This window comes from Myiozetetes cayanensis, unplaced genomic scaffold (genome assembly GCF_022539395.1).
Source record: "Myiozetetes cayanensis isolate MyiCay16 unplaced genomic scaffold, myiCay2020 scf6-25, whole genome shotgun sequence".
NCBI classification, from domain to species: Eukaryota; Metazoa; Chordata; class Aves; order Passeriformes; family Tyrannidae; genus Myiozetetes; species Myiozetetes cayanensis.
In genome coordinates this window covers 28389249-28407242 of record NW_026087853.1, presented here as the reverse complement: position 1 = coordinate 28407242, position 17994 = coordinate 28389249, and the positions used below count along the sequence as shown (strand labels likewise).

General features: G+C 37.8%; 1 protein-coding gene across 4 annotated transcripts in view; it reads left to right on the top strand.

Annotated features, from left to right (window-relative positions):
- ZNF770 (zinc finger protein 770) overlaps positions 1-17994 on the top strand; it is a 36361-nt gene that overhangs the window by 1413 nt on the left and 16954 nt on the right. Inside the window, exons 2-3 of one of the 4 annotated variants that reach the window (XM_050334895.1) lie at positions 127-261; positions 15833-15961. The gene's annotated coding sequence lies outside the window, so the exon portion shown is untranslated. Of the gene's footprint in view, positions 1-126; positions 1277-15754; positions 15962-17180; positions 17393-17994 lie in introns of those variants that run through there. The other 3 variants (XM_050334892.1, XM_050334896.1, XM_050334894.1) reach the window with 3 other exon arrangements.

Here is a 17994-nt window from a genome sequence, read left to right as displayed (position 1 = left end):
TACAGTATGCCAACAGCTAACAGCGATTCAAAACTCTCCTGCAAATTTTACACATTTCGTTATGGTTGCCCCGTATCCCAGTGAGTTGTATTGCACACAATAACAGAGAGCACTGTTTCTTCTCAGGGCTGGGTTTTGTGCCAGGTCCAACCTGACTACGTGTTTGATCTGAGGACAGTATTCATGACTGTGACTTCTGAATGGCACCTGAGCTGAGAGTGAGGCATCTGAGTCCTTCAGTCGTTCCTGCCAGCTGCCTTGGTATGTACCTGCTCAATATCCTGTGAAATTGATATAGCTGATCTAAGGAATGCACTCTTGGGATCAGTGTCTCACAATGGGTTTTATGAATAAATCAGGGTCGAAGACATCAGTAGTATTTTCTAAAAGACTACGCCTTGTATTGTTTTTAGGATAAGGGAAAGTATTAAACTGGTGGATGCTTAAAGTATACACTTCTGGAGGTAGAAGCTGAGCAGATGGCTTTAGAGAAATTCTGGCTCTCCAAAGCAATGGAGCATTCCTCCTCTGTGTATGACATGGACAGAGGGGAATGCACTGGCTCCAAAGCTGCAAGAGAGCAGTGGTGAAACCTATTGGTTTACTGGTTATGGATAACTTGAAGAAGGGAATGTATCAGAGAGAAATAGAAAAATGAGGCTGTGAGAAGAAGAGGAGAAGCAGACATGGTAACTAAATTAAAAAGGAGCAATAAAAGAAGAATGGAAAATGCAGAAAACTAGGGTTTTTAGCTTGTCAAAGCCTTTACTCTTTCTCACCTTATAGATGAGGGCAGGCAATGAGAGTTGTATATGAGAGAATCCACTATACTGTGAAATGAAAGCAGCCACATTTTAAAATCAGTATTTTCACTCTTTCATTTTGTTCTCTTTTCTAGACATACAAGTTAGGTCCACCATAGCTACTGTACTGGGTCTGACTGGGATTAACTAGGAGTTATTTTCTTTATAACTGTCAATATAGTCAATTACAGCTGCTTTTTTGACTTTATAGCTAAAACAGTGTTGATAGCACACCAGTGTTTTGGCTGTTGCTAAACAGTGCTTTTTCCTACTCTATGCCCCCAGCAAGTTGGCTGGGGATGGGCGGGAAGCTGGGAGGGGACCAGCGGGGCAGCTGACCTGAAGTGACCAAAGGGACGGTCCATACCATATGGTGCCATGCTCAGCAATAAGAACTGAGGTAGAAGGCAAAGAAGGGGAGATTGTCTTCCAAGGCGGCTCCTGATTTGACATTGGTCTGCTTGTGAGAGGTGGTGAGTGATTGCCTTTCCATCACTTGACATCATATCTCTTTCCTTCACCTGTTAAATTGTTTTTACCTCAATCCACAAGTTTTCTCACTTTTGTTCTTTCTCTTCTCTCTGCCATTCCACTGGGGAGAGGGAGGAAATGCTATGTAGGTGCTTGGTTGCTGGCCAGAGTCAACCCACCATAGTAACACTAACAGAATTCCATAAAGTCAGTCAAAATGTCTTGAAGTTACTCAAATTGCACCTTAAGCAATGTATTCTGACAATCCAACAATCTCTTCAGACCCTTCATTTATCTTCTCTATTTTGGTCCTATTATTCCTTTGACATAAATCAGGCTGTCATGGCAGCCAGGGGAACTTTTGCATTGTTTTGGCTACAGGAGGACCTGAGGAAAACAAACCTGTTACAACAGGTCTTCTGGGATGGACATTAATCTGTACTATTTGCTGAAGAGGCCTTGGGACATGGTGCCCTAGGCCTCTTTACTTGAGACACAAGAAAAGTAGCTAGAGAAAACTAACATTAGGAAGCAGTCTACTTGAAGACTGATGACAATAAGGGGTAAAAGAGAAAAGAAGAAGGAGAAAAACTCTAAGCACTCTTTGCCTCCGTATTGGGAACCTGATTTTGGCAGCTCTGCAGGCTCAGAGCTCTGCTAAGATGTGTTCTCTGTTAATATTTTAATGAGCCTGAGCAATTGACAGTCCCAGCTGAGTACTCTTCTTTGTTGCTGTTGCTAAGCAAAACAATGGTAAAAAATGCTCCTTTTCATCTACTAAATCATAAAAACAATGAAACCATTTGTTTGATATGTGCAGAAATTGATTCTACCTCTATGCCAGCTCAACCCATGCACCTCAGTTCATTCTTTCATGTTTTTCATACATACTTGTTCAGTTTCTGTAACATATGCCATGACATCCTGATTTGATTGTCCTACACATCCTATATACCCTTCAGGCCACACAGAGTTCATTCAGTTTGTCCTGCCCATCTGGGCTCCAGCACAACCCATGGTAATATAGATTGATACAACTTACTGTTCTTCCCCATATTGGCTGAGTATCTTGCCTTGCCAGCTCATGCAGTTTTAGAGTTCAGCAATGATGTAAGAGATGCTGGAAGAGTTTTGCATTCTTTCTTGCTTTCCTTCTCTGTGACTTCCTGTTTTCCTAGAAAACTCCTGTTTTCCTTTCTTTTTAAATAAACATTCCACACTCACTTTTCTTTGTTATCTATTCATCCAATAACTTTTTGCATTTCTAATTATCCCTTTCCCTTTCCCTTCTCTCTTACATTTTCTTTGGCCATCTGAGTTTTCACTCAGGGATAGTCGAAAGAAGTTCTAGTCTCACACACTTTTTGATAAGCTCTGATATCCACCCCTGTTCTTCAATGGCTTTTCTGCTCATAACCTGCCTTGTGATAGAGAGAACATTTAATCTGATGTGATATTAAACAATTTTGTCTGTAATGTGAGTAAGGAAATTCTCACTTAAAATACTAGTGAATGGTAACTAACTATAGGATCCCACTTTGCATATTCAGAAAATATTCTTGATTCCACTCTTCAATCCTCTCATTACATGTGCCTGTTTACTGTAAGCTACACTTAGAAGCTATTGGTTGGAAGTCCCCCTTACATAAAAAATTAAACTATGCCTTCCTGATCAATGCTAATCTCTGATCCTGATCCCTGAACAGTAAGCATTTTGGGGGACCACAGATAACAGTTCCAGTTTGAATACAGGCAGAGCAAAATAAGCAAATGATTATTAGCCCTCCACAGGCCATTACTAATAGATTTGCACAAAAAGACAGGAAATTTCTACCCCTTGGTGATACTGCCTGATGTAAGTGCTTTCATGACTTACAAAGATGCTGAAAAAAGAACAATACATAGGAGAAAATATTTTCAGTCATACTGAGTGTTTAGCTTTGATGGATCTTCCTTTGTCTATGGAGTTCAGCATTACAGTTGAGCTACTCACAGGTTTTTAATATAATGAGGTTACTATAAAAACACCACCATCAAGACAAACAAACCCTAACATAGCATAATGTTCCAGGTTCCAGTATAGCAGTACTACCTGTTCCTGCATGGAATAGAATTCTGAGCACTCATGAGCTCGTTGTCAATGAGCACTTTGAAGACAGGCTACTGAATCTCAGAAGTGTTTTCTATGTTCACCATACTTACCTTTTAGTCTGTCTGCTGGACACAAATCTTGAGCAAGTTACAATGCTCTACCTCATTTTCTTCAGCCTTTTGCTCTCATCTCTGGAATCTATACCTTTCAAGTGCAGTTAACCGATTACACAAGGAAAAAGAATTTAATAAATCACATAGGCACACTGTAAAGGATTTTCATGCATTCCTTTGCTACGTAAATGGTCTGTAACTTTTTCATGAATCAGGCCCATAGACTCTTTATTTCGAATTTCCATCCACCTTTCCCAGTAGAATTGCAATTTAAATGATCCTGAAACTTTTGAAGACAATTAAAGGTTAGCTTTGCATATCAGTGACTTACCAGCAATTTCCCTGTAAAGCTCTGATATATGTACAGTGTTTGATCTACAGCTACCTGATTTCAGGAAGGTAGAAGTGTTTCCATTGTGCTCTGAACTTTAGGTAGGGTTGAAAAATAGGCTCAGAAGACACCACAAAATAACTACTACTTACTCAAAGCTTCACGCAGTTCTAGGACACTATTGTGGATTGCCATGACTTTTGACTTCCTTCAAGTTTTGAACAACGCATAAATCATTAAGTGGTTTTGGAGTGCCTTGTTAGCAAGATATAAAGGATGTTCAGAAAACACTTTAAATTGTTTAGATTGTTGTTTTCCTTACATCAAGCCTTAACAGTATTTTTTTAGAAAGTGTAAAAGCTTTATTCTCAGAAGAAGGAATGGAGACTTACAACTGTTACTGTCTTACACAGAGCAAGGGGATGTTGGGGGAGGGATTTAAATTAGTTTATGGTAGCATGCAGCCCCCCCAACCCAAAACCTGTGATTTCTATATCGCAGCAGCCCCACCAGGCAAGATCTGCATGGTTCTTAGAGGAAGTGATGGCTGCCTGACAGCTTGGAGTGACCATGTGTGACTCGATCAAAGGTGGAGTAAAATGTACCAAGCAGTAGGAACTCAGCACATAAGTAGATTTTGAGTGAATTGTGAAACATTTGAACAAGATTCTTTTCTTTCCCCTTCAGCCCTTTCCAATTTTCTCCCTCTGGAAAGGCACTTTAATATTTAGAATATAAATTAACAGGTCTCCAAAAGAGTTGATACACATTTGAGAAAATATTGTTGCACAGCAGGACTGGACAATTTAGACATTTGAGACAGATACAAAGGATGAAAATTACTATAATATTGGATGATGGAATAGCTCCAAAGTCTTTCAGCTTTGTCTGAAACAGACACAGTTTAACTACTATTGTCTTACATAGTGACTAAATATAAAATTATAAAATATTTATAAATAATTAGTGCCAAATTGATCACATTGTGGAGTTTTACTGGAATATGTAATTCCTGTTATTAATCTGGCATTTATAAATTTTTTACTACAAATCACTTAAGACAGTCATCTGTCCATATATGTTGTCTTATTAAAAATAAAAATGAGGAGATGGAAACAGCTTTGTGATTTTTCAAAATCTCTGAGACGTTTCTGCCAGTGTGTGTGCTGATAAATGTTATATTAACAGTCTCTCTGTTTGTTTAACATTCTCCTGAGGAGGACTCAATGTGATTTAGGCAGTCTCATATATTTAAAGTACAGCATTAATATCTAGTCTGCAGTGAGAAAGACAGGAAGGGTCACAGGTGGCACAGACTAGTCTCACAGTGGATAGTCTTTGTCTTCCTTTGTACAAGTCTATCTACATCACAAAATAATACTGATTTTGAAAATCTTGATTTAGGAAAATATAGCATGGAAATTACATTCTGCATTGCAAGACTAACAACATTGTAGGACTTTGTTTAATAACAGTCTAATATCTGTTTTCCTCTTCTTTCTGTGTAGGTTTCCATGTAGTTTTCTATATGTCAGTTTTCCTCAAAGGAAAAAGAAAATTTTTACAACAGATTAATACTTCTTCATCCTCAACACACACACAGAGGCATCCATTTACACTCACATCCTTGCAAGCTATTTTCTAGAACAGTCAGTAATACAGAATTGATGAATCAGGCCTCAGTTATGATTTAATTTGTATCCCTGTTTTCCAGAGAGCATTTGGAATTGCTAAAGTAATTCAGTCTTAGATTGTTGCCTTATTGTCACACATATTTGTTATACCTTGTCTGCATTTGATGGGCATCTGATTAAAATGAAGAAAGCTGAATCCATATGACACAGAGTCTCATTTTTCTCACTGTAGATACACTGAAAGTAAAAAACATTATTAGAGAGAGCCCACTAGATCAAGTAAGCCCAGTAAGGTGATTTGTTTTTTTAAGTCAAACATTATAGAAGAAACACTATCACTGAGCATCAGCTATGGGAAACGCAAACTGTTAGAACTTTAATAAATACTCGGTGAGAAGAGCTAATGGAGACTGCTATGTGTCCAAGTTTTGATTCACGTACAATTGCCAAAAATCCACGCAACAGGCTTCAAGGGGTGCTCTCTAAAGGAAGACTTAGAAAGCAGATTATTTAAAAGCTGTCAGCTTTCTTTTGGATGAGATGATAAAGCTGACAACCAGATAGTTTTAGTTTTGCATGTGGTTGCAGATGTTACAGAAACTGTAACATATTCCCTTCTGAATTACCTTGCATATAATTTAGTGCCTGTTGTGTATAAAAGAGATTACTCCTAAGAGATATTAATTCTGAAAAGAGAATCTACTGTTTATCCATAGATTCAAATAACTTTTGGTCTTCAACCCCACAGGGTAACGAAAGTTTTCAAAAGAAGGTCAGAGATTCAGCATTGCAAGGCTTTTATCACTAGACACACAGCTGCCCTTAGGGCACTTTCCTGCACTTTCTAAAATACACCACCTGACTACAGAGGCCAAGATGACTTTTTCAGATAACGTCCTGAAGAGATTGACAAATTTTGGTGACTTCACTACCTTCAGTTTGGGATGCTGGTTAGCATGAACTTCTACTACCTGAATAACTGCTGTCCAGTTGTCATCATTCTCTGGAGTCCAGAATGAAATATTAGGGCAAGTTCATGTCGTGGTCGATTTTTAGAATTCCTAAAAGGGCTTTACTGCTTCACCTAAACCATTGATTCTGTGACTGTTACACACACAAACAAAAGTCTTGATGTCTTTCAGTTGAGATCCACACTTTAAAAAGTGATTATTATATAGCTGAGGGATCTGCCAGAGGAAAACCAGAATATTTCTGTAATGTTACCACTGAGGTCATGTTTTTATTAGACACAGTAAAATGTCCCCAAGGTGCAAATAGTAAGTCATCTTTCATTGTAATATACTTAATTAGAATATTATGTTATGTCCAACCACACATTACTTGTAAAGTCCCTTTGCCAAAAGTTCTTTTAAAGGAGTGTAAGACCCCAGGCTTGGCCTCTGAGCTCATCAAAGGTGTTTTACTTTAAAAACATATGAGGCTCCGAAAATACACTCACCAGATTTATTAAAAGAGCCTTCAGTTCTTTTATACCTTGAGAGAGCACACAGGAGAAGACACTACATGTGTTTCTCAAGAGGTCAAATAACTTACATTTACTGGTAAACTTTAGAAAATAAAGGAACTTGGCAAAAGTTTAAAGGGCAAAATTCAAGCAAATAAAGCATTTCACAGAGCAATGACTTATCATATGCTAACCCATACAGCTTAGCAAAATCCAACCCATCCAGTTTTTAGTTACCCGAATATCAAGAATGGAGATTAGGAGAAAAAGTAAAGAAAGAGAGAGAAAAAGAGAGAATTATACCAGCGTAGATCCAGCTACCAGGAATCCAGGAGATGGCAGAGTCACAACCACATGGTGGACACATGGTGTTGGTTTTATCTGCTCTGGCCCCCTGTGGCCACCAATCCCCCCCTCCCCCAAGCAGGACTTCAGGCCCACTGTCCATTCTGGAGCTCTGGGGCAGGGTGAGGGGCAGTGCTCCCTGTGTGCCAGACATTCTGGGGCTGGGTCAGGGGCTCCAGCAGGTGTGGTGTGGGCAGTGCTCCAAGTGTGCCTGTGACTGACAGCTGGAGTTGCCCAGGGAGTCTCCAAGAGTTGGATTGGGGCAGGGCACCACCTTCACCTTTGTGAAATTTAACCTGTCTCTCACACACACACACACACACATTTGAGTTGGTCCAAGCCAATAATTAATATAATAATCAATCCAGTATCTCACAAGGAGAAGGGCAGAGATGGTGTACCATAAATAACTGAGTACCTCTAGATCCTGTTTATCATAGCTCCCTGCTTCAATGCAATGGGTTAAGCAAGTATCTGAGCTCAAATATAAACACTGGAGATAGCTTTGTCTCTGAGCCAGACAATGAAGACAGTTTGCCAATATAGAAACAAAACAGAAATACCACGCTGAGGGAGAAGAATTTATTTACCAGTTTTCCACCAACTCTGGCAAACAGACAACAAAAGAGCCCTTGATTTTCTGTGTGAATCAATGGACATTTGCCACTCAGTTATACCTTACAGTTTTTTGTACTTCTTGTACTTTCAGAAAAGAGGATAATTTAGAGAATGAATATTTAGATGGTTTGAAATTATTCAACTGGATGCTAACACTTGACAGGATCTCCACATTTTTAACTACTGAAACAGTAGTTTTCATCTGCTGTCCTTTCTACATAAGCCACTTCTGAAAACAAGTAAATCACATCCTGTTTTTTGTTCTTACTGCACTGTCATCAGTTTCAGCTGGTGGGCCATTGTTTCTTGCATGGGAAGAGATAATAAGCAGTAGATACATATCCAGCTCCTCCATTGCTTCTCCGTCTGGAATGCATGATTTTATACTGCAGAATACTGTGCCATATAGAAATTTCAATACCACAATTATTACTACACTGCACAAACTTCTGTCTGCAGTGCATTAAGAAACATCTTCCAATATCTACAACCTCCTCATTAGAGGAAGAGGAGGGGCAGGCACTGATCCCTTCTCTGTGGTGACCAGTGATAGGACCCAAGGGAATGGTATGAAGTGTCAGGGAAGGTTTAGATTGGATATTCGAAAAAGATTCTTCATCCAGAGGGTGGCTGGGGGCTAGAACAGGCTCCCCAGTAAAGTGGTCACAGCACCAAGCCTGACAGAGTTCAAGAAGTATTTGGATGATACTCTCAGGCACATGTTGTGACTCTTGGGGATTGTCCTATGCAGGGCCAGGAGTTGGACTCAATGACCCTTGTAGGTCCCTTCCAGTTCAGCATATTCTGCGATTTATTCTGTGATTTATATATAGTCATCAGCTATGTAGATCTAGAATGCCTTGCTCATACCTTGCTGATTGGATGAAATTTGTAAAGGCAGTTCAGTGACTGATATATGTCATTCTCTTTCCTCACTCTTTTAAATAAGGATCAAAACACAGACAGGTTGTCCTGGCAACCTGCTCAAAGGATCAAACAGTTCCTCTCCCAGGTATGAACATATAAGGTGATAAGAGATGCTGTGCTGGTCATACATTGAACACATCTGCTGATGACCATATTCTTTACTTCCATTTGCAATCAGTGTCTGTAGTTTCTTCAGACTATTTATAATACATGCTTTCAATATAGGGCAGAGGGATACAGGAGTTTTTATGTGTGGGATCAAAGTGCAGTTATTATTATTTTTATAGTACTAAACCCATACAGAATTCTCTCTCTTCTTCCTAGGAGAGATGACAATCCAATTTAGACACAATACAGCACAATGAAATGGAAAAAAATAACCAAAACATGGGGCAGTTAGAAGAGGGGTAGGGTCAGAGGTTATGGCATACAGAGCTACATGGTTAGACAGAAAAGGCTAGCATGTAAATGTGGATTTAACAAGGTAAATTTATGAGAATAAAAATAAAATAAAAAAATAATAAAAATTTAAAATATATTAAAATAAATCTATGTCTTTTATATAGTGGAATTTATATAACGATAACAGAGGTCTCTTTAATACACCAAATGAGGTTATCCTTGCTATTAGAATGTCCAATTCAGAAGGAATAAAAGTTAACAACTGATCAAATCAAATTAAAATATAGAATCCCCAGCATAGCCTTTCATCATGCTTTAATGGCATGTAAAAAGCACCTACTTAGATAACCAAGTGAATCTGAGCAAATCTTTATGCACAGATGTCATGGACAAGGACTTACCTCAGCTTTTTACAATATTCTTTTGAAGAGTTGCAAATCTAAAACTAAATCCAAATGTATAATTACTTAGGGATTCTATATCCAGAGAGCTGACTTGGATCATTTGTGAGAGAAAAGCCAGACTAGCTACAAGAAATCTTTGAATTTTATGTCCCATTTAAGGGTACATATAAGCTTGTATATAAAGAGCAATATACAGCTGAATAGTCAAATAAAAAGGGGCAGTAAAGCTAGCCTTTTCTTGAAGCAGTAGCAGGTATCTGAGGGAATTGACTTTGTGGAATTATTTGGAAGGTGGATTCACAGCATACTACTATCATCCTAAAATATTCCTCTCTCGTGGAATTAAATATTGTGTATTCATCTTTATTTCTCCTGTCCCACTTCAAAATCCTGGAGATTGTTTCTATTCTCATTAGGATGTGTTTGAGTTTTGCTATTAACCTCTGAAGGAACAGGACTTGATTTTAATACTACTTCAGAGGCCTCCTCCAGATTCAGTTGCTAATCCACTTTTATATGCAAATTACATAAATCATCAATTTATATGAAACTGAGGGGAAGGAGATGCCTGTGATTTTGCTAGGTAGAGAATCAAGGCCTAAGTAATCATCAGCTCTCAGACTTACAAAATTAAAAGAGAAACAAACCCCTTCAGAATAGAAAGAGTATCCAGTTCATCATCATTCTGCAAACTTTATGGGTTTTGCTCTTTTTCTTTTCAATCTCTACTGTTCTTAATAATTCAGTACCTTCTTTCTTTAATCATATTATTAAAGGCAATGGACTGATGATTCATTTGCTTTCTTTGCTCTCTCAGTGATGTCCATTAATGAAGACTTACTTTTCAGCACCATTGACTCACTTATCTAAATTATTTATTTGGTTGAGCAGTTCAGTGTATCAAACTTTTTTCTTAGTGTAACAACTACTTATAGCTCAGATTAGAGTTTCATATTGATTTTCTCCTGGAAAATGTGTATGAAATGGATTGTGCTTTAAAGTGCCAGAAGTGGTAAAAGCAGGGCTGAAGGAGGTAAAGCTAAATAGATAGCAGTAATTCCTCTTGCTGTAGCAGTTTTTTACCTTTGTTCTTCTTTCCATTTTGAATTAGTAAAAGACTTTTCAAAACCTTAATGGTGCTGAAATTCTCATAAAGAAGCCCATTTCCTGCTGGCTAGAGTACTGGCCTAAGGTATCCAAGACAGATATACATTTTCTGCCTTTTGCATTCAGCACAGAGTATTAGTCCCTACTCACGCTAAATAAAAATAAAAAACAAAACCAAAACCAAACAAACAAAAAACCAAGCAAGTAAACAAACAAAAAACCCCAGATTTTAATGTCTTTCCCACCCAAGGCCTATACACTATATCATCATCTCCAGAAGACTTCATGTAAATCTTTAGGGAATGAACACATATCAAGAAAAGTAATTTTATTGAAAATTTTTGAGATGCTTCTCTGATGTCAGTGAATTGCCTTGTTGGTCCTGACTCTAAGGAAACCTAGGTTGCTTGTGGGATACATTGGTGTCGCTCAACTTAATTTTCTTCCTCTTTATCTGCTATGACCATCCAAATTCATAGTGCTTCCTTCAGCTGCTTTCACAACTGATCCCACTATCCTCTCCTACTTCCATCAAAAATCTTTTAAAATTAATTGCTTTCAGTCTTCCATGTAACCCAATAAACAGAAGTATTTGTTTCTACCCGAATACTTGGAAAAAATAATTGGATAAATTTCTAGATACACAAATTGTCTTCATTGTGTTTCATTTGACACAGTGAAAGGTTATTTTCATTGTTATGCCCAGATTCATAGACTGCTGCATAAAGTTCATATCACTGTTTCAAACTCTCCACTTTGGGAGAGTGTTGGGAAACCTCTTAGTCTCAAAAAAAGAAAAAACCATTTCTGTGAAATAACATTTCTTTTGTGGAACAATATTTTCTGCACCTAAATACAGTAGTTTGGGATGATGGCAAAACCTTTTTCCATTCAAAGTCCTTGAAAATCTGGTGGTTAGGTTCCCAAGAATACCTGTAGAGTTTTGATCAATTTTGTAGGATCTGTGTAAAGCAGTTATCAGAAACAAGGGTGGAAGCTTGATTAAGAGTACAAACTAGCAGAAAATATAAAATGAAAATGGAACGTGAAACTTCTGATAAAATGTGGCTGATATTTGGCAGATGGGAAGGATCTTTATTGTCTATTTATTTAGTTATAGAAATGATACAGAAAAAGCTTTGAATGCAGAAGTATTGGAAATTCCTTGACTTGAGACCTAGTACCACCACCCCTAGCTATGTCTGCAGAATGTGGGAGATGAATGATATTTTCCATAGGGAAACCTCAGGGTTACCCCACCTTTGTAACCAATTACAAATGGGAGAAAAATTATCCCTTAAATGATGAATTCGCAAAGAAAAAGAAATCTGTCACAAACAAACTGAGAAATGTCACTCAGATTCTTAGAGTACATTACTGAGAAATAGATTGGCAACACTAAGTTTTCAGTGTATCCCATCAACGTCTTTAATTCCAATAATGGAGAGCAGATCCCCTCTTCATTACTGCTGGAGCCTATTATACAATAGAGATAATGAATACATTATTTTTCATTTGACACCACAGAAAATCATGTACTTATTATCAAACCCAGTCCAATCTTTTATATCCTGAAAACTTCAGCACCATTCTCTACTGAAAAAAACTGAGATGGAAAGTGTTTTGATTGATTGATTATTGATTAATTGACTGATTATTTTAAGTAGCTTTTATTAAATATTTTCTGAACTTAAATGCCTACTGAATACTTGGGAAAATAGTTTCATTGTTGAAATATCAATGCCATAACTTCTGAATTAGTAAAAGCAGTCTAGATAAAATTCTGAGCACTTCTTAGAGTGGATTCCTTCCCAGCCACCTCTTGCACAGCACAGCAACCTCCTCTCTACACAAACTTTTACTCAAGATGAAAGACTAGACATGATGCTGCTCATCTTAAATGTTTCAACAGAAAAAGCAAATTAATATGAAAAAATTTGAGGTAGGAAAAAAATTCAGGCGTTTACTAGTAGACTAAGAGCAGCCTCACACCCCTGCTCCAAGGGATTTGGCTGTCTGTTCTCACGTCAACACAGACATGATGCAGCTGCATAATCTTGGATTAGAATATTGAGAAGAGTTGCACGAGAAAGAACTGTAAGAAGGGGAGTGGTTGAACCCTCCTTGCTCAGAAGCTGCTTGCAATTCCCTACCCTTTCCTGTGGTCCTTACCAAGGGTCCCTGCCCATCCCTGCCCATACCACTGGTCCAGACCTGATCCTGACCCATTGACTTGACTTCACAGCTTGGACTTGAACCTGTCTCACCACTACAGATTTGTTTGGCAACCCCTGGACTGTTGGCTGACCCTCACTGTCATTACCAGACATGCTGTTCTCTACTTTGAACATTATGGGACAGACCTGTGGGACGGACAGCTCTGCACCTGTATTGGGTTGCCCTTGGCTTCTGGCCCTGTTTTCCTTAGAGAGAATCCTGCTTTTGCTGCTCTCAGACAATATCTTTAAATGTCATAAGAAATCCATAATATACACATACACCCCCTCGGAAAAAAAAAAAAAAAAAAAAAAAAGGAATAAAAGAGAAGACGAACACAGCAATGGATAAAAGCCTTTGCAGGTCACCTTAGGCAGAAACCAATTTGACTATTTATAGCCAAGCTAAAACCCATTGAAATCACAGATCAAAATGAAAACACTGACCCTTGCCTACTCCAGGGCTAGTGAGCACCACCCCTGTCTAAGTACTTGTAAGCTGCTTGCAATAAAAAAAACCCTCTCAGTTTCAGTCCTCCAAGTGTCAGCCCTCTGTACTGGTTAATATTATCAAGGGAATCCTTGCCTGACAGAAAGTAATTTAGGATCCATTAAATATGATTACTTGGCCTTGAAAATGATGGATATTGAACAGAATTATAGTATCACTTTACAAAAGAAAGGTCTCTTTTACATCCTTTCTTGTGGGGCATTAAATGAAGTCTAAGAAAACTCCTGAGGGATTTCTGGCATTTATGAATTACATTTATGAAAAGAAGGATTGATATTCATATTAAAAACTCTAAAAATTTAACAGGGTGATATGGTGAGCACATGGACAGCTGTGACATGTCTAAAAAGTGAGTGACATGTTCACCAACTGTTTTCATTGCTTCAGTTATACCACAGATATGAAAAGTGCCTTTAATTTCAGACTAATCTTTCATGTTCTCGATTGGAATATTAACCTCAAGTGGTTTCCTAAGTTCCCCACACTTCTCACTATATCTCTATTTTTAACTGAAGTATTTATGCCAGAGGTTTTCAAAATTCTCAGGTCACTGTTTTCATCATGTCCTTTACTAGTCATATGTTGAAAGGGAGTTTGTATGGAGACTTGATATGTTTATGCTGCTATAACCTAACTGAAACCTAATCCTGAGAAGAATATATTTTAGGTACAGGGGAAGTTTGACTTCTTCATTTCTATATGATGCTCCCTAAAGTTCAAACATACAATTAAAATAAACAATTTGATCTTCCTCACAATTGTCCTACTTGAATTTCTGATCAAAATTGATAAATTGAAATCAGCTAACATTTACTTTTAAATTAGGTTGTTTGGGTTTGGGTTTTTCTTTGGGGGGTGGTGTTGTTTTGGGGGGAGGGTTGTTGTTTGGTTGTTTGTTTTTTCCCCTTTTCCATGAGAAGGTGGATTGGCTAATTTATCCTATGAAGAAAGCAGCAAATATGGCCCCCAAAATTAGAAAAATGTTTATGGGTTACTCACCCTGAAAATTAATCCCTCTCTAGAAACAAGGAGAAAAGGGAAAAATAAAGAGAAGAAAATAAAGAAGACTTAGGTCTTCTGCTGTGATCTTCCTTATCTCAGTGTTTACCCATAAGAAGCTGCCCTAGAAACCATTTCAGTATTCTGAAATGCCCATCCTCACTCTGATCAGTTACCATAGATAAGGGTTCACCTTACAGACAGAAATGCCAGACGCTTTACCTGAATCTTCCTCATTAACCATAAAGCAGCAGATTCATCATTAAGACAAAAAGCACATTCATCATCTACTTCATAGGCATAAACACAATCACAGGATGTCTAGGCACAGCACAAGACATGGCCTTGGCTTATGCACTTTCATCTTGGCTTATGCACTTTCTATTTTGAAATGAGGAAGAGGTTTAATATATCTTTGATGTAAAGGTTTCAAGCCAGTATTGTCAATGATTCCCTGGCAACTGATTTTTGATTGCAGTGTTTATGTTGAGCATATATTCCGACCTTACAAGATTGTTGACGTATTACAAGATTGTTGATATATTATACTTTGAACCCTCTCAATGACATTAAATCACCCCTCTGGTTTCTTAGATCTGACTAGAAGTAGTGCACACCTGAAGCAAGCCTGATCACTTCCAGAGGCAGCCTTTCTGCTACTTCACATTATGTGGGATCATTTGTACCTGTGTAAACATGGCACAATATTTTATGGGACTACAGCACTTTAATTTATACTGACAACAGCTGCTACGTGCATCTAGAGCTGGGCAGATCTCGGGAATCTCTGCTTCTACAGCAAAGTAGGCTAACTCTGAGCTGTTTTCTTTTAACTAGTAAACAGCAACACTGAGCAGCTTCATGCCTCAGGCACACATCACATACATACACATGGGTTTAAATTCCAGTTTTGCCAAATTCAGAGCAGAGAAGTGAACTGGGAGTTTCCACATCCCCTAAGAATGCCTTAGCTATTTGTTTGTTGAGGAAGAGGGGCAATCTCACTTTCCAACTTCAATCAGGAAAAACATGCTCGACATGAGATAACTTCACAAAAAAAAAAAAAAAAAGTTGTGTTAAAACTGATAGATGGCTCAAAAAATATTTTTAGTGAATGAGTATTTTTTGATAAAAAGGTGGTTTCATCAAGCAATTCTTGACAAGTTCCATTTATGCAAGCATTGCATATTTTTGGTGACTTTATAATATGTCAGAAAATGCAATTAAATTTATACCAAAAAAATTTCCTAATAGTATCATTATAATTTCATAATCCCCAACATGCAAACTAATGTGGTACTTAACCTCTTCCTTTTTTAAAGGAATCTATGATTACATACCCGGGAATATTTAGCAACATATGATGTTTCTTTTTGTTTAATTTTTCTTTTCAGTGCATAACTGGAATGTTCTTGGGGATAATGATACCTGAAAAGTTCTATCAACAAAGTATAGAAGAAGATGCAGAGAAAACAAAAGATATGTTGTTGAGGATCAGCTGATGTTGTTTGCATATGTATTTGGTAGGTTTTAAGAATAACGTACATTACACAGTTTTCAGTGCTGTATGTTTTTATAAATGTTGCTGATTATGATGCTGAAGTAATCCAGCAAGTTCTGTTGCAGTAAACATTTTCTTTGTACATGCTCCTCGTCTCAGTGCTTGAAGTGAACCTAATGAGAAGCTGCACCACCCAGACTAGAAATAACATAATTTTGTTATGTGAGACAGTTTAGAAAAATGTCCTTTGTTTGACTTGGATGCATCAAAACAGTATTCTAAATTTTTAGTTTCAAGCCCTTCTAGGATTACTTACACATTTGAAATTTGCCAATTCTTTTCTGAGGGTTAAATGATTTTGCAACAGCAGCTGTCAGGGTGCTGTGCCCATACGTATGCATGTATGCCCAGATGCCCATAAATATCTTTCCTTTACATTGCTGTGATTTCGCTGCACCACAGTGTTTTAAGATGCTGAATACCATGGTCATACATCATACTGCTCTGCTGTGTACTGCACGTATTGCAGGATTTATGATATTGTGCACTGTTGGACTCCTATCAGAAAATGATACAATTTCAGACCAGGAGTGAAACTAAATAGTTCCTATAACTTCTCTTGCTTCATTCTATCATTTTTCTTTTTTTTTTTTCCCCCTTTCTTCTAAACACTGCCATTTTCAAGGTACTGATAATTGACCTGGAGAAAACACTGAAGACCTTTTATTCTTTACAGTGATTAATACAGATAGGTTTGTGAACAAATAACTGAAGTTGTGCTGTGACATTAAAACAAAGATTCTGAAGATATGAATAAAGACATGGTTCAGTAAACATTGAGTGGAACTGAGAGGAATCCTATGATCCACACATACAAAAACACAGTATGGTGCAGGATTGTGGTGAAGAGCAGTAAAACTGTTACAAATTGGCAAATTCTGACTGTTGCTGATTAGAATGTAATTAAGGCATTCTCAGTTAATCATTCACTGATCTTGAAATTAAGACGATGTGACTACTGAGTAAGCATCTTTTTCTCTAACTGATACTCCTGGGTAAAGTATAAAAGGTTCCATTGGTTTATGGTCATTAGGTTCCCAGAATGTTCTAAGGCAAGTAATAACAGAGAGGAAACATTCTCTTTGGACTGGTGTTCTGGTTTCTAATCTTTCTGTATGTTGTACTGGTCCCTGACAGCTGATTTTTAGGTGCTGGGATTGTCTACTTCTTCATCTCTTCATTGATGGAACTTCTACAGGTTATGAAGTCTTCTTATCAAGTTAATAAGTTGTTACTATAGTAGAAGATGCATAAAAACAAATGTCCCATGTAAACTCAGAATTCATCACAGGATGGCAAATTTGTGTCATGCTATTCCTGGACAGAAGACAGACTCTCCAAAGTGAAGCACCTTCAGCTTTTAACATACTGAAACAGGAGTTTGAATGGAAAGGTACTAAACTCAGACCACAGAGCCCAGGAAGTTGTTCATAAGATTATTTGCCTTCTGACTAAGAGTTAAATCAGAAGTTGGAAACTAAAGAATGCACCTGGGTTTTCAGAATACCTATATGGAAGTGATCACACTGCTGGGCAGATGCAGCGTCAGTTTTGAAGCCAAAAACATATCATTTTTCCATACTATTAGACTACTGGAAATGTCTCAGGGTTAGCTCTGCGCAGCCCACTCAGTACAACTAGTAAGAAAACAAGTTCTTCTAGCTAACTCAAGAATGTAAGTCATATGAAGACAGCTCCTGGAACTTCATGCTTAGCCTTACGCCTTCAGCTTGCTTACGCCTTCAGTGCGTGCAGTGATGTCAGATTACTGATGTCAAGCAAACGCAGTAGTTTGGACTTTGTCCTAGAAAAGCCCCAACATCCCCACTAGGGCAAGGATAGACAGGGGTGGTGAGCTGATGAAATTTAGACAACTAAAAATGGAAATACACCTACTTCCAGATTTTAGGAGGATTACATGGAGCTCTTAGCATTGACCGGACACCCAAGCTACATTGTTTCACATAAGGGACCTCAAGAGTACTTAAACTACAA